This window comes from Rhinatrema bivittatum, chromosome 12, assembly GCF_901001135.1.
Source record: "Rhinatrema bivittatum chromosome 12, aRhiBiv1.1, whole genome shotgun sequence".
NCBI lineage: Eukaryota > Metazoa > Chordata > Amphibia > Gymnophiona > Rhinatrematidae > Rhinatrema > Rhinatrema bivittatum.
In genome coordinates this window covers 13,352,129-13,374,428 of record NC_042626.1, presented here as the reverse complement: position 1 = coordinate 13,374,428, position 22,300 = coordinate 13,352,129, and the positions used below count along the sequence as shown (strand labels likewise).

Genomic DNA, 22,300 nt, shown 5'->3' with positions numbered 1-22,300 from the left:
ATCAAGCCCAGCATCCTGTTTCCAACAGTGGCCAATCCAGGCAAGTACCCAAAAACTAAGTCTATTCCATGTTACCGTTGCTAGTAATAGCAGTGGCTATTTTCTAAGTCAACAATTAATAGCAGGTAATGAACTTCTCCTCCAAGAACTTATCCAATCCTTTTTTAAACACAACTATACTAACTGCACTAACCGCATCCTCTGGCAACAAATTCCAGAGTTTAATTGTGCGTTGAGTGAAGAACTTTCTCCGATTAGTTTTAAATGTGCCACATGCTAACTTCATGGAGTGCCCCCTAGTCTATTATCTGAAAGACTAAATAACCGATTCACATGCAGTTATTGTATTATATACCCATGTATATGGGTATATTATATCAAATAGTGTATATGTGTACATCTATTGGTCTCCCCCCACACGCCAACGCCCCACTCTCGCTACTTTTCACATGTGCGCACAGCGGGAGATACACAAGTACTTGGGCAGCATTAAAACCCGTTTTGTGCGTCAGCCGAACTTGTGCGCAAATCTCCTAGTTTGGGCTTGCAATGCACTAATGCATCACACGCCCGCGATGCAAAAAATTATCATGGGTTGAGATTTTTACCTACATGATATGAAATGCCAAAAATTAGCATAACTAAGCCCCCTTTTTTATTGTAGCCGCTAATGCGCCATATTCCCGCACTAAATATAGCAATTTGAACAATCTAGGCCTTAGATTGTAAACCTTCTAGGGATAGGGAAATACCTACAGTACCTGAATGTAATCCACTTTGACGTGCCAAAAATCAGAATATAAGTCAAATAAATAAATATAAATAAAATAAACTAGATTGCTGACAAACATAGAATTATTTAAGAAATATACCTGAGAGGTTTTGAGTATATCTGAGGATAAAGAAACTGCATTATTGAATACCTATTATGTGCCTAGATTCAGGAAAATTGTGAACGAGAATAAGAGTGGGGTGGACACCTTGCTTCCTTTTTTGTAAGCATCAGTAGATGACATTCCAACATTTGGTATCATTTTGTGTTGAAAGTGATAGAGACTTAATTCTTCAAAAACATGTTAAGAATAAAGAATTTTTGTCCTGTGGTCAGAAAATTCAAGAGTCTCCAGATGTTTCATGAACTACTCAACTCCAGTTGAGGCAAAGGTCCTCAGTACCACTTTCTCTCTCAAACTTCCCTGCAAGAATTTATTTACTTAAGAAAAAAATACGTTAGTTGTTTCTAACTCTTCACATATGGAAACATTTCTTATAGATAAGGTTGGTTAAATTTGAGAAGGGTTTGGGCCTTATTTATTTAATACTTTTATAAAACGACCTTCATGAAAAGATTTCATATCAGATCGGTTTACATGTAAACAAGGGGTAGAACTTAAACATCTATTAACCAGAAGTGAAAGTTACATATAACAAGGAATTAATAACTTGGGGGCTAGGTTAGCCAGAGGTAAAGGACAGTATAACAAACTAGATGAGGCAATGAGTCCAAAAAACAGAGGCATAAATATGACGTTTAACGTGGCGGGGAAAATTAGTCCGGTAAGCGGAGTCCTGTCTGGTTGACAATTAATGGTTTTGAAAGTTAAGGGAAGGCCTGGAGGAAAAGCCAGGCCTTAAGTTTTTTTTGGAAGGTTCAAGGGCAGGGTTCTAGTCTGAGGTCTGTAGGCATATTGTTCCAAATGGCTGGACCCGCTGTAGAGAATGCTCGTTCTTTGGTGGTTGATAGGCGAGTGGATTTCGTTGGGGGGACTTGCAGGGTACCTTTATACGCTTCTCTGATAGGTCTTGAGGATGAGTATAATTTGAGTGGAATCTGGAGGTCAAGTTGTTGCTGATTGTGAATGGTTTTGTGAATTGTGGTAAGAGCCTTGTGCAATATTCTGTATTTTATTGGCAGCCAGTGAAGGTTCCGTAGTATGGGAGTGATGTGTGATCCTCTGTTGGTGTTGGTTAGGATTCTAGCTGCAGCATTTTGGAGCATCTGTAATGGTTTGATGGAGGAGTTAGGGAGCCCAAGAAGGAGTGTGTTGCAGTAATCAGTTTTGGAGAAGAGCTTGGTTTGGAGCCCAGTCCTGAAATCCTGGAAATGGAGGAGAGGTTTGAGCCTTTTCATAAATTGTAGTCTATAAAAACCATCCTTGGAAATGTTGTTGATGGATTGCTTTATATTCAGTTGGGTGAGTTAAGGCCTTTAACATTGACTTCTCTATTTTTTCTGTCTAATATAGGAAATTTCTTTATTTGTTGCCCCTCTGATTTTGGGGACTTTTTTCCTAGAATTAACTTTATATTACCTTAAAATTATGTGGTTTGTTTTATGTGGTGATTTTGGAAATGTTTGTATATCATTGATGGCTGTACATTAATGATGTAAACTTTAATGACGACAAACCTTTTCCGTTGGAAAAAAAAACAAAACAGCAGAACCAGGGGTCACGATTTGAAGCTCCAAGGAGGAAGACTCAGAACCAATGTCAGGAAGTATTTCTTCACGGAGAGGGTGGTGGATGCCTGGAACGCCCTTCCGGAGGAAGTGGTGAAGACCAGAACTGTGAAGGACTTCAAAGGGGCGTGGGATAAACACTGTGGATCCATAAAGTCTAGAGGATGTGAATGAAGAGTGGGTGGCTTGCGGGAAAGACAGCTAATACCTAGAGATAATACCCTTATTCAATAGACATACACACGGTTAATGCGACTCCGACAGTGCTCTATGCTTCAACAGCAAGAGGAAATGTGGAAAAAAGGATTTGCATTCACAAAAAAACAGGGAGTAGCTTGCTTGTTACGGTGGTTACTACCCCAAACCAAACAAGCCTGAAACTTCACTTTCAATACATATCCAGAGAAGCTCTCTGCTTCAACGGCAGGGGGAAATGAAGAAAAGTGGATTTATATTCATATAACAACTAACAAGGACTGAATTGCACAGGCTGGGTAAACAAATAAGCGTGGGAGTAGCTTGCTTATTGCGGTGGTTACTACCCTTAACCAATTAAGCTAGATACTTCACTTAGAAGCAGTCAAGCACTGCTCTCTACATTAATGGCAGGGGTGGAAGGGAAATAGAATCAAAAGGTTACTAAAGACCAAGAGTAACAGATAAGTATATGAGAGAGAGAGAAAAAAAAAAGTGTGGAAGCTTGCTGGGCAGACTGGATGGGCCATTTGGTCTTCTTCTGCCGTCATTTCTGTTTCTAATAAAAAAAGTTTAAAAAAAAGAGTGGGTAAACCATGACGACAGGTGATCTGCCTTAGACAGGCTCAGTAATATGCATCAGTTTTGTAACTTTTAGTATGTTAAAAAAAAAAAAAAAAGTGCTTATGGACTGGTTTAATCCATCCGTCTCTCCATCCAAAGGCACAAGAAACTTGGGGGTCAATTTTAAAGACTGCACGCGCATACATGGACGCACCGATTTGCGCAAATGATATAAAATTGGTTGGCCATGCATGCATCTGCGGGCAGCACAGATTTTTTAATATTATGTGTGTTGCAATCGGGCCTCCCTCAGTTCCCTCCCAGACCGGTCCAATTAAAGAGTGGACTGTGAGGGAACTTCCCTACCCCTCCTGCCTAACCTTCCTTCCCAACCCCTAACTAGCTACCCCAAATTATTATTTTTTATCTTACCACTTACTGCTCCTCTGGAGCAAAAGTAGTTTCCTCGAGTCCCGGATGGTCTCCGCCCCGCCCATAGCCCACCCTTTTCTCAGAGCCCAGCACTTGTGCATGTATTGGCAGTTACTCGCATGGCTGGGCCCAGCCACATGCACAGCTGCCGGTATTCGTGTGCGTGGCCCTTTAAAAATTAGGGCTTTACTAAAAATTAAATCAGGTTCAGGCTTGGGGAAAAGATGGAGCAAGAGCCTGGCATCCATTCTTTGGAAAATAAGCTCAGAAGTAAGATGACTTTAAAAAGCACTAGAAAATCCATGCATAAGTAGGTTTTTGACTTTATGTTGAATCACTGGCTATGGGATTTGTAATTATGTTAAAATTGTGAGATGTTGCCTGCCGTGTCCTGTGCTTACGTTAGGAAAATTAATTTGCTCTTGTGCATCAAAGGAGTATTTTTCCAAAAGCTGAAATATCAGTGCTTGGACCGCTATCTAGTGTCCTCTCTCAGGCTATAGCTCCCCAGAGAGAGTATTGTTTGTAAGGTAATCACATCATAATTATAGTGTGGAGGAAAATGGAAACTATTTGTGTGCAGGAGTTTTTGCTTATTTGTTCCGGTCTGACTAGTAGCATCTTAACAGGAGTGCTCTTACAGTTGCTGAAGTATCACCTTTAGTATCCTTTGAATGTTAGAAATGTTCAACTTTGCTCTGGTCTTTCTACGAAAATATCTGCAAAAACTCTAGAAAAGTAATAACTTATCTAGTTACTGAACGTGTAGAATACTTTTAAGTTATTTTCTTTTATAAAGTCATTCCATAAGGTAGGTTCTGTCTATCTCATGTGGAAAAGTACAACCTGCCCACGACTATCTGCTGAAGGATGTAACTGGAGAGGACAAGAGGCACAGCATGACATTGGAAAATGAAATGTTCTCTTGGGAAACAATTATTTCAATGCTATAATTCATTATTATCAGAGAACACTAGATCCATAGTGCTGTGTTAGTCAAGGTTAAAATCAAAAGTATAGCTTTCCAATAACACCTCTTATTCAGGTGACTGAACTACAGGGCACACGACAACACAAAATATCAAGTTTCTTCCCTCAGTGGGAGTCTCAAAAGCCTGAGTGCATAGACACAGCCTTCCCAAACAGTGAGCCACTAGGATTTCTGTTAGCTAACACCCCTCTCCAATTCTTTCAACCTTCTGAACATGTCTCATGCTATTAAAAACTGGAATAAATCGGAGAAGAGCACATTTCTAGGTTGACAGAAGGAAAGAACATTTCCTAAACTTCTTGGGGTTTATGATCTGGTCATTGTGCTCCTGCTGAATCAAAGATAGCCCTGCTCTCCCAGAACATCTATTGGGGGCCCTCCCAACTGGATGGATTTGGCTAAAATATGACAAGATTTGTTGGTACCTTAATAAAAGTCTCTTACCAAATATCTGCCGAATCCATTCACTGAGAGGGCTCCAATACATGCATACAGACAGAGGGACAGACACAGTGATAGAAGTCATATGATTTTTTTCTCGAGACTGTAGCGCTGGGACACTGTTGAAACACAGCCCCCTGTTAAGCCAGATTGCAAGTCCTGTATGCCTTCAGTCATAATGTGAATGCTGAAAGCTTATATCTACTTCTGCTACTGCTGCTTTTCACTTGTATAGTGCTACTTGACACACGCGGTCTACACAACACACACAAGAGTTCCTGCATATAGTCATATTTAGATTTCTCTCTAAATAATTTTCTGGTTATCCCCAGACAAATGAGTTTAGGAGAATTAATTCTCTAAGAAAATTCTCAACTTTTTAATTCTTAAAACTGTCTTATAGCATATCATGTGAGTACTCATTTCCAAGACCTTCTGTCACCTGCTTCATCAGAGCAGAGCACCTTCTTGCACCAGAGCTTTATGGGTTGGTTTTTTTTCCCCCCAAGTTTGGGTGCTCAGATTCTCGAATACGTACAGAAGATAAATATTAAATAATCTGAACAGGTGTATGGAAATCCATTTATGTGCTATCTGGAAAATTGAATATTTGTCTCAGTCAAATCTGTGAGTTTCACACAGCCCTGACTGCAGATTTAGATCATAACTGAATTGGGCATGAGAACAACTAAATAATTTTTACAATTTATGAGGAGTTCTAATCTTTTGAAATTTTATTTTCCAAAATCCAGGCCCCTATTAGTGGAAGGCTCTCAGAGCAAGTGTCACTAACATACTCGATACTTTCAACTTAAAACATTTAACTTCAAATCACAAGTGAATTATCTTTCAGCAAAATGCTTTTCTGAAGAGATAAATGTTTAATAGACACATAATGACTAGTTCACATTAACAGGGGTGGTTTAAAAAAAAAAAAAAGCTAAAAAGTTTCCAAAATTGTAAACTATATTACTTATTCACAGTTCGTTCCTAAGTCTCATTAAAAAAAAATATGTACCATAAAGATGTTCTGCAGCAGTTACCTGATAAACATTCTAGAATAATCTGGGAGGTAAAAAAAAATCTACAAAGAGGGGTTTTGAAATGGCGAGGAACTAAGCCATGTCTGAAGAGATTGTCTGAAGAGATTGTCCCCTGGCTGGGGACATCGCTTGCAATAACTGCCCTTCAGCTCTCTCACCTTTACTTGAGGGCACCGATTTATTTTATTGCCTGTCCACTATTCCAGGAGAATCACAAGGCTTTTTTTTTTAATGATAGTTGTATGTAAAACTAATGATTCCTTATTATACATTGCAAAAGGCAAACAACGCAATAAACTGGAAAATCCAAAAGAAAAGAAGTTTGGGAACAACTCATTCCACTATATGTTCCATCATGCAGGCAATATAGTTGGGCAGAACTAGATCTCGGGTTTTTACCTATGTTGTCCCAATTCTGTAGAACTAGCTTCCAAATGAGGTAAGGCTAGAAACTGATATTTTTAAAGTTTAGGCACCTTTTGAAAGTTTTTGTTTTTCAGAAAGCATTTAAGGGAATGCTTTAAATTTTAATCTAAGGCTTTGTTAATTAACATATTGAGACTAATATTTTTTTTTTTATTGATGTTCATTTTAATTTTATTGTATGTTTTGCTTTTAATATTAGATTTATTGTACATTATATATGATTTTATTGATTTCATTTGTTTTATTATTTTATATTGTATGTTTCGGAGCTATTTTATTGAAATTGTGAACCAGTATGATTGATCACAGAATATCGGTATGCAAAATAATATAAATAGACTCCCAAATTGTTTTGATGGATCAGTGAGTTGTGACGGTTGAGCTGGGTTTAATGCTGCTATGTTTGGTCTATCTGATTATATTGTTTTGTTTTTATGTTTATTATTTAATGATACATTAAAAACAAAATAAAAGCATAAAATATATTTTTTAATTTAGTTTTCCCAACATTTCTGCAATCATTCAAATTTTATGGTACACTATGAAGGCAGTATGCACATTCCCTACGAAGGTAAGGGGGAAGTCGCTTGGGAGCAGAGATTGTTGGGGAAAAAAACCCAACAGCTGCAAATGAGTGTCCATGGTGCCTCAATATGGTCTATCAATATGGCATAATGCCAAGAAGAAGATAAAGACATTCATAAACAACTTTCCCAGCTCATTTAAGGCCCTAATGTATGTGTTAAATAGCACAATACACACCAATATGCAAATGTCACATTATCGAGAGAGAGAATCTGTAGAGGGGGAAGTTGGGGGGGGGGAGTTTTACATAGTCAGAGGTACGAACAGCAAAGTTGACAACATTGAAGATTTCCTGTCATTTGTTGCGATAAAAGGTAAAAGGAGTTGATTTGTACAGTATACTCTCTACTTAGTTTGATACACTCAAGCTAGGTAGAGAGTACATGTAAATTTACATATTGGCCTCTACAGAGGTTCTCTCTCTCTCCCTCCCGATAAAAACCTTTTTGGATAGTATCGCATCTGCAGTGGATTAATCAGCATGAGATGTGCGATAAATGTATTATGCGTTGCAGAAATTACCTATACGATGCGGGAGCAGGGAAATTAGCCTAACTTCGCCCCTTTTTTATTCACAGGCACAAATTCCACTATATTTATAGCATTTTGATGAATCTAGGTCTTAATCTGCTACATTCAAAAGTACGACAAACAGAACATAATATAAATCCATGTACTCACAAAAGCACAGCTGATCCGAGATTTATGCACGTAAAGTCGATTTGCATGTGTAAAATCTTTTGAAAGTTACCTCCTTATGCCCAAATTTTCAAAGGCCCATGCGCATAAAATACAGGGTTTTTTGCGTGCCCGCGCGCATGGCCCAACCCTGCTATGTGCACAAGCGCCGGGCTCTTCAGGGGGGCGGGCCAGGCCAGCGCACGCAACTCGCTTCTGCTCCAGAGGAGCAGCAAGTAGAAAAAAATGTTTAAAAATTGAGGTAGCTAGGTAGGTGTTAGGAGTTGGGGGGTGGAGAGGTTAGGCAGGGGGTTAGGGAAGTCCCTCCCAGTTCACTCCTTAATTGGAGCAGACTGGGAGGAAACTGGGGGAGGCCCAATTGTGTGCCACGCATATTACTCGAAAATTCACCCCCCATGCGCACAGCTATCAGATTTTATAACATGAGCGCACTGGGAACCACGCACTGCTTTGAAAATCAACCCCTTAGTGTGCAGAAGAATACATGTGGTAACTTTAGATCTAAAGATGTGCATTTCTGGGGCTTAATTACTGATTTATTAATACTGTTTTATGTGCACACCCTCCTATTCCCAGATTACTTCATACACTATTCAGTTCTGGATTAGCCTGGTTTTACTCCCTATTGTTATCTTACAGTGGGGGGATCTACACTAGAGATAAACGTGGAATAGTTTGTCTGTGATCAGGACTTAATCCTGGGGTTGACTCCAAAATCCCATTCACATTTAATCCAGCATTCGTTCCTCCCAGAAGAACTAGTTTTACTCTTGGTTAATCTCCTTGGATATTACCCCAGGATTAAACATTGATTTAACTATCTGATTTTGCAGTGTACACACAAGCAGTGGTGAGTCTAGAGAAGGCACACTCACCAGTGGAATAGAGGTGGGTGAAAACAGAATAATTATGAACTCAGGTAATACTGTTGTACACACACATCCATCGTTTACATTTCCCCGATGGCCTCCAGTTTTCTGAGCTTTCAACCTTTTCATCTTACCTCAGGAGATTAGGCAAGAAACACTATGGTTTTCGGAAAAAAAAAAAAAGTAAAATGTTTTGCACTTCCCTCTCAGGGTAGGTTACGCTTTTATGCACATAACTCCTTTGAACATTATATTTTTTTTCTCTCTTTAATATGCTGAAACAACAAAATTATGCAAGAATCTTTTTTTTTTGAGGGAGAGCTGCAATAAAGTGACTTCTGGAACCTTTTCCACATTCAGACCTGGCCCTTGTTTACGTATCTCCATATTTGATCACTTTGGTTGCCTGGCAACAGATGACCTCACTATCCCTAAATCTGTGACATCACAAGGTATTCCCATGGAAAGTGACCAATATCAGACAGAGGTGTTTAGTATCTCAGGTCTCTAAAACAAGGAAAGAAAGGTTAAGAATTTCAAGGGGAGAAGAAAACTACAAAAAATGTATAGAAATAAAAAAAAATGATAATGCTTGTGATCTTCCAGCAACAGAATCATAAAAAGAGTATCATTTACATAAATTAGGACTACCACCAGTTTTGCTTCAGACTGCAGGCAATATCATCGTCCTACTAAGAGTGACACAGGCTAATTGGTTCTTGAGCTTGGTGTTTTGTTTTGTTTTTTTATATCTTAAAACTGTGTGGAATTTGTATGCTCACTAAATGCCCTGCTTATTGACGGAAAAAGCAAATTATAAACTCAAAAATCTTGGGGAGTACCTCTAAAACAGAATTGAGTACCACTTCATAGGGGAGAGTGTGCCACTTTCCCAACATACACGGCATTAGGACATATCTGGCTTTCGCTCAAGCACAGTTCAACCAATCCCTTCTATTTATTCAATTCCCAAATAATCCATTCTTTATGGGTCAGAGAAGTCCAGCTTTGTATTTAGCCTTCTCTCTGCTGGATGTTTTTAAAAATGAAAATAGATTAAATAAAAAGAAGTACATAAGCTATGACATAAGCTCGTTCATGGAGTGGAGGAGTCGCCTAGTGGTTAGAGCAGCAGCTACAAACCAGGGAAACCAAGCTTCAAATCCAACTGCCACTCCAGCTGACCTTGGGCAAGTCACTTTATCCTCCATTTCCTCAGCTACAAACCCTAGAGGGTTATCTACTACAGAGCCACTTTCCACAATAAAATGTTACAGAGGTCGCACTACGTGATTTGACCTAGTCATGATAGTGGCCCATCTCGGGTAAGGCCACCATTGCATTACAAGGCCTGAGGCACAAAAACCTCCCCTCCCCAAGTAGCAAAGGATCTTTTGAGACCCCCACCACTTGTAGAGACAGCTCAGCCCCCAAAAGTAAAAAAAATAGAAGTCCATGAAAACACAGGCCCTACAGCCCCTTCCCTAGTTGTCAAAATCACCCACCCACTCCAAGCACAACTCTTTCCCTTCCAATAATCCCCCCGCCCCATCAGCCCCTTGATCACAATTTTTATTTAACAGCTTTTCTATACAGACATTAAAATACACATCATATCGGTTTACATTTTAACGTAAAAAAAAGGTGGAAATTACAATAAACAGGGAAAGGGGGAACAGGGCAACTGATAAATACAAAAGGAAGCACAGAGAGGCAAAATTTAGCAAAATGAAAAATGAAAACTAAAGAGAATACAGTATGAAAAAATAAAACATATCTACAAATATACAAGCAGTAGTATGTGGCTACATGGAGTCATCAGAGAGCAATTGAAAGGTGTCATGGAGCGACGGGAGGAGTAAGAGGTGCCGGGGAGGTGGATAGTAGTCGAACGAGAAAAATTAATCAGGGAAAGCCTGGTGAAAGAGCCAGGTTTTTAGCATTTTTCTGAACTTCAGAGGGCATGGCTCCAAACGAAGGTTAAGGGGTAGAGTGTTCCAGTGCATGGGGCCAGCAATCGACAGGCACAGTCCCTGGTGGCTGTCAGATGAGCCTTTTTAAGTGGAGGGACTTGTAAGGTGTATTTGCGGTTCGCTCTGGAGGGGCAGGAAGAATGAGTAAGTTGTAAGGGTTCACTGAGCCACAAGGAGTTATGGTTGTGGATGGCTTTGTGAATGATAGTTAGCGTTTTGAACAGAATGCGGTATGTGATGGGGAGCCAGTGTAGGTCCTTGAGGATGGGGGGGTTATATGGTCTGGTTTATGAGCATTGCTTATCATCCTTGCCATTGCATTTTGTAAAATCTGGATAGGTTTGATGTTAGAGAGAGGAAGGCCCAGGTACAAGGAGTTGCAGTAATCTAGCTTGGAGGTTAAAGTGGCTTGGATGACTGTTTTGAGGTCTTGTGTGTGGAATAGGGACTTGAGCTTCTTTATGACCATAAGTTTATAGAAACCTCCCTTATTTTAAAAAAAATAAAGGAGGTTTCTATAATTTTTAAATTATATTTTTTTTAAATAATTATTTAAATTATAATTTATTTTTTTTAAATAATTTTTAAATTATAATTTTTAATAAAGGAGGTTTCTATAATTTTTAAATTATATTTTTAAATAATTATTTAAATTATAATTTATTTTTTTTTAATAATTTTTAAATTATAATTTTTAATAAAGGAGGTTTCTATAATTTTTCTTAATTTTTAAAAAAATCCCTGGGGTCTAGTGGACCCTCTGCCATTCCCCAACTAGAAAAATAAGACTCTGGTGGTATGGGAAGTACCCCCACCCCCAAATAACAGCTTTGGTGTATAATGGGGGCCTAGAGAGCCTGGGCCCAGTAAACATTTTTCAAAATACCATCGACACAATTTAGCTGCTATCACTCCATTCTATAAAAATGAAAAAATGCTGCAGCAGTGTCTAATGCGAAGTGTTGTTTATGCATAAAGTATTCGACCAAGGTGACCACAGACCTTTAAAAAACTCTCTATATAGTTGCAAAGTAAGTTTAATAAAAGCCAGAGAGTAATGCGAGAAAAACTTATGGTAAAAAGAAGACAGTGCATAAGTAAGATCAAAAGGGAGAGCGGGGGTGGGGGGGGGGGTGGGGGAAGCTTCTGTTCTAGGGTGATAAGAGAAAAAGAAATGGTCTTTCTGTCATGAAGAGAGAGGAGAAGAAAACGGCTCTGCTGGTGACAGACGAAAGAGGAAGTCTTCAGACAAAAAGAGGGAGAGTGGGAGAAGATCATATACAAAGGATAAAAAAGGCACTGCTTTTTTGAGAACAGAGGAGGGAGGAATAAAAGGGAAAATAGAAGGAAGGGAGTGGGGTTGATTTATTAAAAATTTGTGTCACTTTTGTTCTGGAGCAAACCTTTAATGGGTTGTTTTTGTTTTTTTAATGTAGTACAAATCTGGCATAAATCCTGAATAAATCAAACCATGGTCTTTCACTCACTTCATTTGTTTTGTTTGGGTTTTTTTTTTAGACAGCGCAGATGCCCAGCCTTTGCCATTCAACGAGAATCATTAGCAGTGGGCTGTTTCAAAGGACCTGGTTGAAAGATTTGTGCCTTTTGTCCTTAGAACCAGTGTCAGCACTGCTTCACATTCTGCATTATCTGAAAAGTGCACCGAGAGCACACACTGAGGTACAGCCAATGACACTAGAGCTGCTTTCGTTTTGTATTTCTTACATACAATAAAATGAGTGATGACAACATCAGTACCCCAAACTGTCATCCTTTTGGGAAGGCAGGCCGAGTTAAATAATTGCTGTTAAATACCGTCAAGTCAGTGTCAACTGCGGACGTCCTCATGGACTTTATTTTATACCCACATGAGGAATAGAAAGCAAACAAAAATGCATTTACAGGGGGAATTAAAAAAAAAAAAAAAAAAAAAGACAGCTCATCTTTAAGGGGGCAATCTTCAAACTGTCCATATTGCAGCAATTTTCAAAATGAAAATATGCTCCTACTTTGGCTTTGAAACTTGCCACGGACACCTCCTGGGTGTGTGGATAATGGAAAGTAATGCGCGTGGAGTTGAACATGCAATTACTTTCCTCCCCAGGGAACACCTAGGAATATAAGAAGTGCCATGTTGGGTCAGCCCAAGGTCCATGGAGCCCAGCATACTGTCTCTGACCGTGAGCAGTCTGAGTCACAAGTGCCCAGCCGATCGCCAATAGTTGATCGATTTCTTCTCTCTCACTCCCAGGGATAAGTGCTGGCTTTCCCAAGTCTACCTGGCAGCATTCCGTAGGGACTTCTTCAGGAATTTGTTCAACCCTCTTTTGAACTCCACTATGTTGGTTACCTTGACCACATCCTCTGGCAACAGATTCCATACCTTTATTGTGCGCCAAAAAAAAAAAACCCAACTTCTTATAACTGGTCCCCAGGTCTTAGTGTTATTTGAAAAGCTAGATAACCGTTCACAATCTACCTGTTTCACTCCATTCATGGTTTTATAAATCTTAGTCATCACCTTTCCAAGCTAGAGAGCTTTAATCTGTTTAGCCATAAAGAAGTTTTTCCAGCCCCTTTATCATTTTTGTTGCCCTTCTCTGTACCTTTTGTCTTTTTTTTTAGATGGAGTGACCAAATTGCACATAATATTCAATATGTGGTGGATTTCTACAAAGGCATTATGACATTCTCAGTTGCGTTTTCTATTCCTTTCCAAATAATTCCTAGCATTCTCTTTGTCTTTTTGACCACCGCCACCACACATCGAACCAAAGAGTAAGGAATTGTCCATAAGGATTCTGAGGTCCTCTTCCTGGATGGCGACTCATAATATGGAACCCAACATTATGTGCCTGTAGTGAAAGAGGCGGACCCAAAAAACAGCAAGGCAGGCGATCTAACAAAGCCGTGAGGAAACAACAAAAGAATAGATGCCCAAGAAAATCTTTGCCAATTCTTTATTAGATGGAGACGTATAAGATGAGTAAAAATTGCCATCTTATACGTCTCCATCTAATAAAGAATTGGCAAAGATTTTCTTGGGCATCTATTCTTTTGTTGTTTCCTGTAGTGAAAGAGGAGCAGTCCATAGTGACTAGAGTAGTGGACTATGAACCAGGGAAGCCAGGGATGAAATCCCGCTGCTGCTCCTTGGGAAAGTCACTTCACCCTCCAAACTTGCCCTCTGGGAATAGGGAAATAGCCTACAGTACCTGAATGTAATGTTTTGAAGTGATTGAAAGGAAGAATATAAAGTAGTTGGGACTTTTCCCTAGGTGAATTATTCTGCACTTATCCACATTAAATTGCATCTGACATTTAGATGCCCAGCCTTCTAGTCTCACAAGATCTTTCTGCAGTTTCAACTTGAAACAATTTTGTGTCATCCGCAACTCTAGTCACCTCACATTTATGAATATACTAAATAGCACAAATCCCAGTACAAACCCTGGAACATTCCATTAATGACTTTTCTCCATACGTGATATGACACTGCCTCTGATCCCATGACCTCCCAATGTCCTGAGTAGTCTCTCATGAGGGACTGTCAAATGCCTTATGAAAATACCAACCAGCTGACCTTTATTCACATATTTATACCTTTAAAAAAAAAAAAATCTAGTAAAGTGGTAAGACAAGACTTCCCTTTACACAAACCATGTTGACTGTCCCCCATTAAATCAGGTCGATATATGTGGTCAGTATTTTGTTTTTAAGAATAGCCTCTACCATTTTGCCCAACACCGAGGGGAATATGATAGAGGTCTACAAAAATCATGAAAGGACTTGAACAGTGTAATGCAAACCAGTTATTTACTCTTGCAGGTAACAGAAGGACTAGGGGGCACTCCATGAAGTTAGCAAGTAGCTCATTTATAACAAATCAAAAGAAAATTCTTTTCCACTCAGTGCATAGTTAAGCTCTGGAATTCATTGGCAGATGATGTGAAGGCACTCAGCTATACTTCGGTATAAAAAAAGAATATAAATAAATGTGGTTACAGCAGTTGGTGTAACTGGGTTTAAAAAAGGTTTGGATAAGTTCCTAGAGGAAAAATCCATAAATTGCTATTAATTAATAAGAAATAGTAGATTCAGATCTATTTAATGTTTGGGTATTTGCCAGGTTCTTATGGCCTGGATTGGCCACTGTTGGAAACAGGATGCTGGGATTGATGGACCCTTGGTCTGACCCAGTATGGCATATCTTATTTTCTTAACACTGAAGGTAAGCTCACTAATATATAATTTTTAAGATCACCTCGGAGAACTTTTTAAAAACTGGCGTCACATTGGCCAGCCTCCAATGTTCTGGTATTAATTTATAAATATATTTTTTGTATTTATTTTCCGCTTTTTTCAGGCACTTCAAAGCGGATTACATTCAGGTACAGTGGCTGTTTTAAATGATACTTGCAAATCACAAGAAACAGGTCTGCAGTTTCATGTCTGAGTTCCTTCGGAACTCAGGTGAATACCACCTGGTCCTGGCGATTTGTTATTCTGTAGTTAATCTGATTTATTACATCATTCAGTTTCATAGTGATTTTGTTTAGTCGCTCATCCATTACCATAAAAAATATTTCCAGTGTGGGTATGACCCTGACATCCACCTCAGTAAAGACAGACAATGAAGTCATTTAACTTTTTTGATATTTCCTTGTCCTCCCTGAGCACCTTTTACACCCCTCAGTCATCTAGCGGCCCAGCTAACTCTCTCACAGGCTTTTTGCTTCAAATGTACTTGAAAAACTTTTTACCTCTATGGCAAGCTTCTTTTCAAAAATTCTCTTAGCTTGTATAATTACTTTTATACATGTAAGTGTGCTGATGCTCTTCCCTATTTTCCTCATTTGAGTCTACTTTTCATTTTCTGAATGCCTTTCAGTTTTGCCTCTCACCTCACTATTAAACCATGCCAGTGGTCATTTGTTTTTCCTTCAGTCTCTTTTACTGTGTCTGGGCCTCAAAAATGGTAATACAAAAAAAATGCCACAGCTCCTGTGACTTGATCCTTTTAGGTTTTTTTTTTCTAACAAATGTCCTCATTTTACAGTCTCCTTTTTATAGTTAAATGATACTGAATTAATTTTCCTTAATATTCACACTTCAGTGATTATGTCAAATTTAATTACATTATGATCACTGTTGTCAAGCAGATTCACCACCTCTCTCTTGCACCAAGTCCTGAATTCCACTGAGAACGAGATCTAAAATAATTCCCCTTCTCGTTAGTTCCATGATCAAATGCTGCAAGAAGCAGGCACTGATGGCATCTAAGAACTTTACTTGCCTTACATGTCCTGATGTTATTTACCCAATCAATATTTGAATAACTGAAGCCTTCCATTATTGCTGTGTTGCCTATTTTAGTATCCAGACTAATCTCTGTAAGCATTTTACAATCTGTTTCATCAGGTGGTTATATATCCCCACTACTATACTCTTCCCTTTTACACCACCTCTAAATGTGGTTAAAAGTATGTTTGTTGTGGAATTACATGCATACTTTTAGCTGCAGTGAGGTAGGGCAATTTTCAGAAGGACAGTTTATGCAAGTAATTTGCTATTTACCCGCATAAATGGTTTTGAAAATTATCCTCTAGACATTGTGTATTGTAAGATTCAGAATGAAGGACCCTAAAAGGTGGCTTCCAAGACACAAGTTGAAGATTTGAGTAAGAATAGGGATAATATACAAAAATGTTTCAATGTGACTCAACACATTCTGAGTCTGGACTTCCAAACTGGCTATAAAAAATTCTGCTGATGAATTTTTATGCTTTCTTATGCAGTTTCTGCTTTTGCAAATGTCAGTTGGATTCTTGGATAAAGCTAAGGAGATAATCTTAATTTAACATCATACAATATAGTACCTAATGTCAGTTTAAGAAAATACCATCATAAGCTTCCTAATCAACTTCACAGGGAAGTCACTGAAAAGGAAAAAAGGGTGATAAGAACATAACTTGCCATGCTGGGTCAGACCAAGGGTCCATCAAGCCCAGCATCCTGTTTCCAACAAAGGCCAAACCAGGTCACAAAAACCTGGCAAGTAGCCAAACACCAAGAAGATCCCATGCTACTGATGTAATTAATAGCAGTGGCTATTCCCTAAGTAAACTTGATTAATAGCCGTTAATGGACTTCTCCTGCAAGAACTTATCGAAACCTTTTTTGAACCCAACTATACTAACCGCATCCTCTGGCAACAAATTCCAAAGCTTAATTGTGCGTTGAGTGAAAAAGAATTTTCTCCGATTAGTCTTAAATGTGCTACTTGCTAATTTCATGGAATGCCCCCCTAGTCCTTCTATTATGCGAAAGTGTAAATAACCAATTCACATCTACTTGTTCAAGACCTCTCATGATCTTAAAGACCTCTATCATATCCCCCCCCTCAGCCGTGTCTTCTCCAAGCTGAAAAGCCCCAACTTCTTCAGCCTTTCCTCATAGGGGAGCTGTTCCATTCCCTTTATCATTTTGGTTGCCCTTCTCTGTACTTTGATGGTGACTTTTAACCCATGAATTGAACAGTTATTAGCTATAAAAAATAGAAAAGGTAAACACAAGAAATTCAGTGGTTTAACTGTTTACAGATTACTTTTAGCTATAGAGAGCTTCTTTAAAATTCAATAGCTTGGATTTTACTGATGAATTTTAATTTTAGCCTTAAAGATTAATAGAAAGGTGAGTTAATGATGTTGTGAGGATAATTAGACCAAGGCCACAAGCCAAAAGACCTTCTATATCTTAGAGCATTCTAATTGGTGAACACTTAGAAATCTGCTGTTAGAAAACACACAGGTCAGCAAGGAAATCATGGGAGGAAAATTTGTGTTAGATGTGCTAGGCTTTTCCATGTAAACAATAAAACCATATGTTGACTTCTGCAGGAAAATGGAAGTCAAAGGAAAATGAAACAGTACAAGCATGAGCTGGGGCCAGGATCATATGAGCAGACAAGTGGTTGAGTTTTAATTTGCACTTGCCAGTTGGAAATAGCTGAGCGAGGATGAACACACAACAAACTAACTAGCCAAATCATGCCCCTAGGATACGTTTTGGGGTTGTTACATGTTTTACTGGACCAACCATTAAAAAAACCAATGTGTAAATCACATCTACACCAGATTTACTGATTTATGGTAACAACCAGCATAGCAGCATGCTTATGTTCTTTAAGCTATGAAGTTATAAGAGTACAAAGTTTTCAAAACTTTCTAACATTTCTCATCAGACGTTAAACAGGATTTTCTTTCTTCTGTGGACAAAGTTATTTTACAATGTTTTGCTAGGGCTGTTTTAAACACAGGCATAGAGTCACACTACAGCTAATCCTTTGCTCAGGCTCCCTGAAACATTACATTCACTCTACAAGCAAACCTGTTTCTCTCTCAAACTGCATACACTGTCAAATTCCTGCTCAGTTCAACAGTATATAAAAATCCAGTGCATGTACCTGATATTCCCACTAAATTTAAATAGCTGTTTCAACCCAAGGTATGCATCTGTGAAACAATACATGCACACTACAAGTAAGCCTTTATTCAATCCAAGAAGTGCAAGTCTCAAATTTACACCTTTTATGGAGAAAAATAGTAACAGACATTTTTTATTATTTTATGCATTCAGCTTTTTCTAAACTCCACAAATTCATCTACAGCTATAAATTCTGGAGACAAGTTTTACAATGCATTTATATTTGAAACCTGCCAATATTTTTATGTTTAAAGTAGCTGCCAATATCTGTAACGTGATAAAGTTCAAAGATATGGCACGTATCCTACACATGATATAGGGTACATTTAATGGGTTCAGCCAATAAAAATATCTATATAAGATATAGGATGCAGAGTCAGACCAAGGGCCACTGAGCCCAGCATCTTGTTTCTGACAGTGGTCAGATCAAATCACTATAAGCCAGCACATTTAATGTGCAAGGATACAATAAATGATTTTACAAACTACTTTTGTTTATGACAATTGCATTAGGTATTGGAAATGAAATAAAAGGTGGTGAGTACAATTACTTCTGAAAAGTCAATAAGTACCACCAAGAAGTCTTATGTAATTAAAAGTTAGCGGACATATTTTTGTGTAAATTTCTAAACAGCTTATCTAAGAGAGGTACCCACTTATGGATTTATTGTATCTAAATACTAATAATGCTATAAGCTGCCTTGAGCATTATTTGAAAAGGCTGGCTTAAAATCCAAAAAGAAAAAAATAGAGGCCTGAAACACGCAGTCCCTGATTAATTGGGAGTCCAAGTTACTTTTGGGTTCAATATGTCAATCTGTCCATCTTCTAGCTCAGAATGAAAAATGCACCCAAAGATACCTTGTCTAGTACCTCCATGGCCAAGAAACTTGAACCCTGTTAGCTATTCGAACATTGCTCAAATGCTTAGTGCCAAGACGCAGCACCTCAGATCTCACATACTGTGTGCAGACACTCCAAGCCTGTTGCCTCCTGATTTACTGGAAGCACCACGGCCTGGCATGGCAGCTTTCTCACTGTCTTAATTTATGTTTAGATGTTTGTGACTCACTTGGCTTTATAAGCACTATAAACTGTTAACTCCTTCCAGCACCATATGCAGCCTTGCTCTAGGCTGGTGTTCAGGCAAGTTTTATTAACTATTTGCAGTTCCAAAACACAGTGGTGGGACATGATGGAAAGTCACCATGTGGCTAATGCCTAGAATGGGTAGCAATGAGTAAATCAGGCATGTGCTTTGCAGAGAAATTCTCACCTTCAAAAAAGAAAAAGGTAAACCACGGACCAATCAGATACACTTGACTGAAGCTGATCCGGACTCATGCGCTAGCTTTCCTCGAGCACAGCTCCCTGCTACTTAAATCAGTAATTTTTTGCCCCACCCTCATTTCACCAATAGGGTACAAATGCTTACCCCACTGCTCTGCTGCTCCAACTACAATGTAAGCTACCAGCACTATAGAGTCCTCTTCCAGTTAGTTCACAAACTTGTAGGGTCTCAACATTTTTGTCCAGTCAGTCAGAGAGAAGGTAGATGGTGGCAGATAAAGACCAAATGGCCCAGTCTGCCAAGTTTTTCTGATTCAAACCACCAAGCATGTGTGCCAGCTGCTGGCTGTAGAAGCTTGACTCTTTTAGGTTATTGATCCTTATACAGAATCAGTTTTTCTTGTTTTCCTTGCTGGTTCTCCAGTAGCCGAAGTAGATGAGCATACAAGATCCCATTCTTAATAGAATACCAACTCCCCCTTTCCCTTGCCCCATCTCTTACCACCAAGCTTTCTAATCTAAACACCTGCTAAAAGTAGTAAGCCTATTGCCCAAACATTTGGCCACCTGGATTTCCATGGCCCTGCTGGACAGAACCCAACCTCCATCCAGCTATCGGCATCGACCCATTTGGTTTCTGGAAAGTTGTAAACCTGCTGGTTCCAACCCAGCTAGTAACAACCACAGATCACTTGAAATTGAAAGCACAAGCATCCCTTTTATTACTGTGGGTACTCCAAAATAAATCTAACAACTTTAAATCTAAAGAGCCTACCTTTATTTTTTTTTCAGAAACATTGAACATATCCTGTTTGTTATTCCTTACATTTCAATACCTACTGTATCTGAATGTAGTTTGCCTTGAGCTATCAATGGAAAGGTGTTAGTACCCAAAATGAGAACTCATGTACAACCTTGGAAACTGCACCAGGATATAAACCAAATCGAGTCAGTCCAGAAGGCAGCTACTAAAATGGTCAACAGTCTTCATTATAAAGCTTAAGGGAACAGATAAAGATCTAAACATGTATACCTTAGAGGAAAGGGGAGTTATGACAGGGTGATAGACATTTAAATACCTCCAAGGAATAAATGCACAGGAGATGGGTCTCTTTCAACAGAAAGGAAGCTCTGGAATGAGAGATCATGGGATGAGGGTGAAAGGGTGTAAAATCAGAAGCAATCTGAGGAAATATTTCTGTACAGAATGGATAGTGGACGCATGGAATAGCCTCCCTGTGGAGGAAATGGAGACAAGGACAGTGTCGTAATTCAAGAAAGTAAGGATCAGGCACAGAGGATCTCTAATGGAAAGAAAGGGCCTATAAAGCTGAGCAGGAGATGTGGATGGGCTGTGTGGTCTTTATCTGCCATCATAAAGCTATAAAGACGTGGTATAAACATCACTTGCATATCTAAAAGTTGTACAGAAAATAAAATACATTTTATTTATTTAAAAATGTGTAACCTACTGATCCACAATCCCCAGCGAGAAATGAACAGGACAAAATGTTTGATACTTTGTACTGTGTTCAGTATTGTCAGTTCAAGTACAGCACATCTGTGTTATGTCATCATCTTAGACCCTGTGTAATCTGCTTTGTCAATGGCTCATGTTTAAAAAGATAGGAAAATAAACAGATGAGGTCAGACAAATACCCAGGCTTGGAACCACATTTGGTCAGCATCAGAACCAGAAATGCCTGAAAATCGATGCACACCTTCATTGTACCTGTGCCATAAATGAATATGCAATACACACCATTGAGGTAAATCTAATATTATTTCTATGTGTAGCTACAACACTGGACAGGGCTATAATTTGATCTGATCACAGATAGAGATTTGAGAACGAAAGATCACAGGTTGATGAGTAATCCTCATTTGAAAACCTGTATTTGCGCAAACATTACATAAACTTCCAGAAGGCATTAAACAAACAACACGTGCAGATATGTGTTTATCTGTGGATTTATGAATTAAAAAAGGAAGCTAAGGAAAAATATCTACAGTCTAGAAGACAGTTTAAAAACTCCTACTTTAGACTAGTATCGGATATTATATTAAATAGCAGTTAGCTTACTTCTGTGTTGACAGCTAGTCACATCTCATTGCCTAGATACCCTTAAAGCAACTTTACTGCTAGGGGTGATTGCTCTCATAGAATATTCTTGGATAGCGGAGTGTGGCTGCTGTGTTAGTCCACTTGAAGGCATGGAAATAAAGGTTAACAAAACAAACACAAAAATGTTCTGAAACCTCTTGGCATAGCAGAGGGAGGAAGAGGTCAGAAAATTCCCTGAACTAGTGAGTGCCGCCTACCCCCATGAAGGAGGCTGAGATCCGTCACATTCTTATCTTCCCTGGGATGCCTCTGTTTTTCGATCAATAGCACTGAACCTTTTGAACGTTATCGGGATGAAAGTGCATCCCGGAAATTCACCTGCACGGGAGGAGGGCATGGCGGGTGGGGGCAATAACTCCACAGTGAAACTCTTAAACCTGCCTCCACCCCCAGAAGCCGTAGATGAGGGGGAGAAGGCAGGACGCCGGATCCTGGACTTTAGTAAGTGCAAAGGCTTTGTCTGAAAATAGAAATGACGGAAACGTCCAGCCCTCGTTAGCCAGGACGGGGGGAGACCTCCCCCAAGGCCGAGGGTACCAGTCCTCACGGTGCCTTCAGCTGACACTGAAGGAGACTTCTCGCTTCCTCTCTGCCATAATATTTCCTAGGTATGCACCGGGGTCTCTCTTTTACCTAATTATTTAAAGAAAAGTTTGCTTTAGGCTGTGCTTTTTTTTCTCTTTTAAGTAAGGTGATTAATAACCCCCCAGCAACTCCTCCT

The 22,300-nt window shown here is 39.1% G+C and overlaps 2 protein-coding genes across 5 annotated transcripts in view; one reads left to right on the top strand and one right to left on the bottom strand.

The window, feature by feature from the left end:
• Positions 1–22,300, bottom strand: part of FKBP5 (FKBP prolyl isomerase 5) — an 86,513-nt gene that overhangs the window by 63,574 nt on the left and 639 nt on the right. The window lies entirely within an intron of this gene.
• Positions 21,119–22,300, top strand: part of ARMC12 (armadillo repeat containing 12) — a 53,311-nt gene continuing 52,129 nt past the window's right edge. Inside the window, exon 1 of the mRNA XM_029573434.1 lies at positions 21,119–21,223. The gene's annotated coding sequence lies outside the window, so the exon portion shown is untranslated. The remainder of the gene's footprint in view (positions 21,224–22,300) is intronic.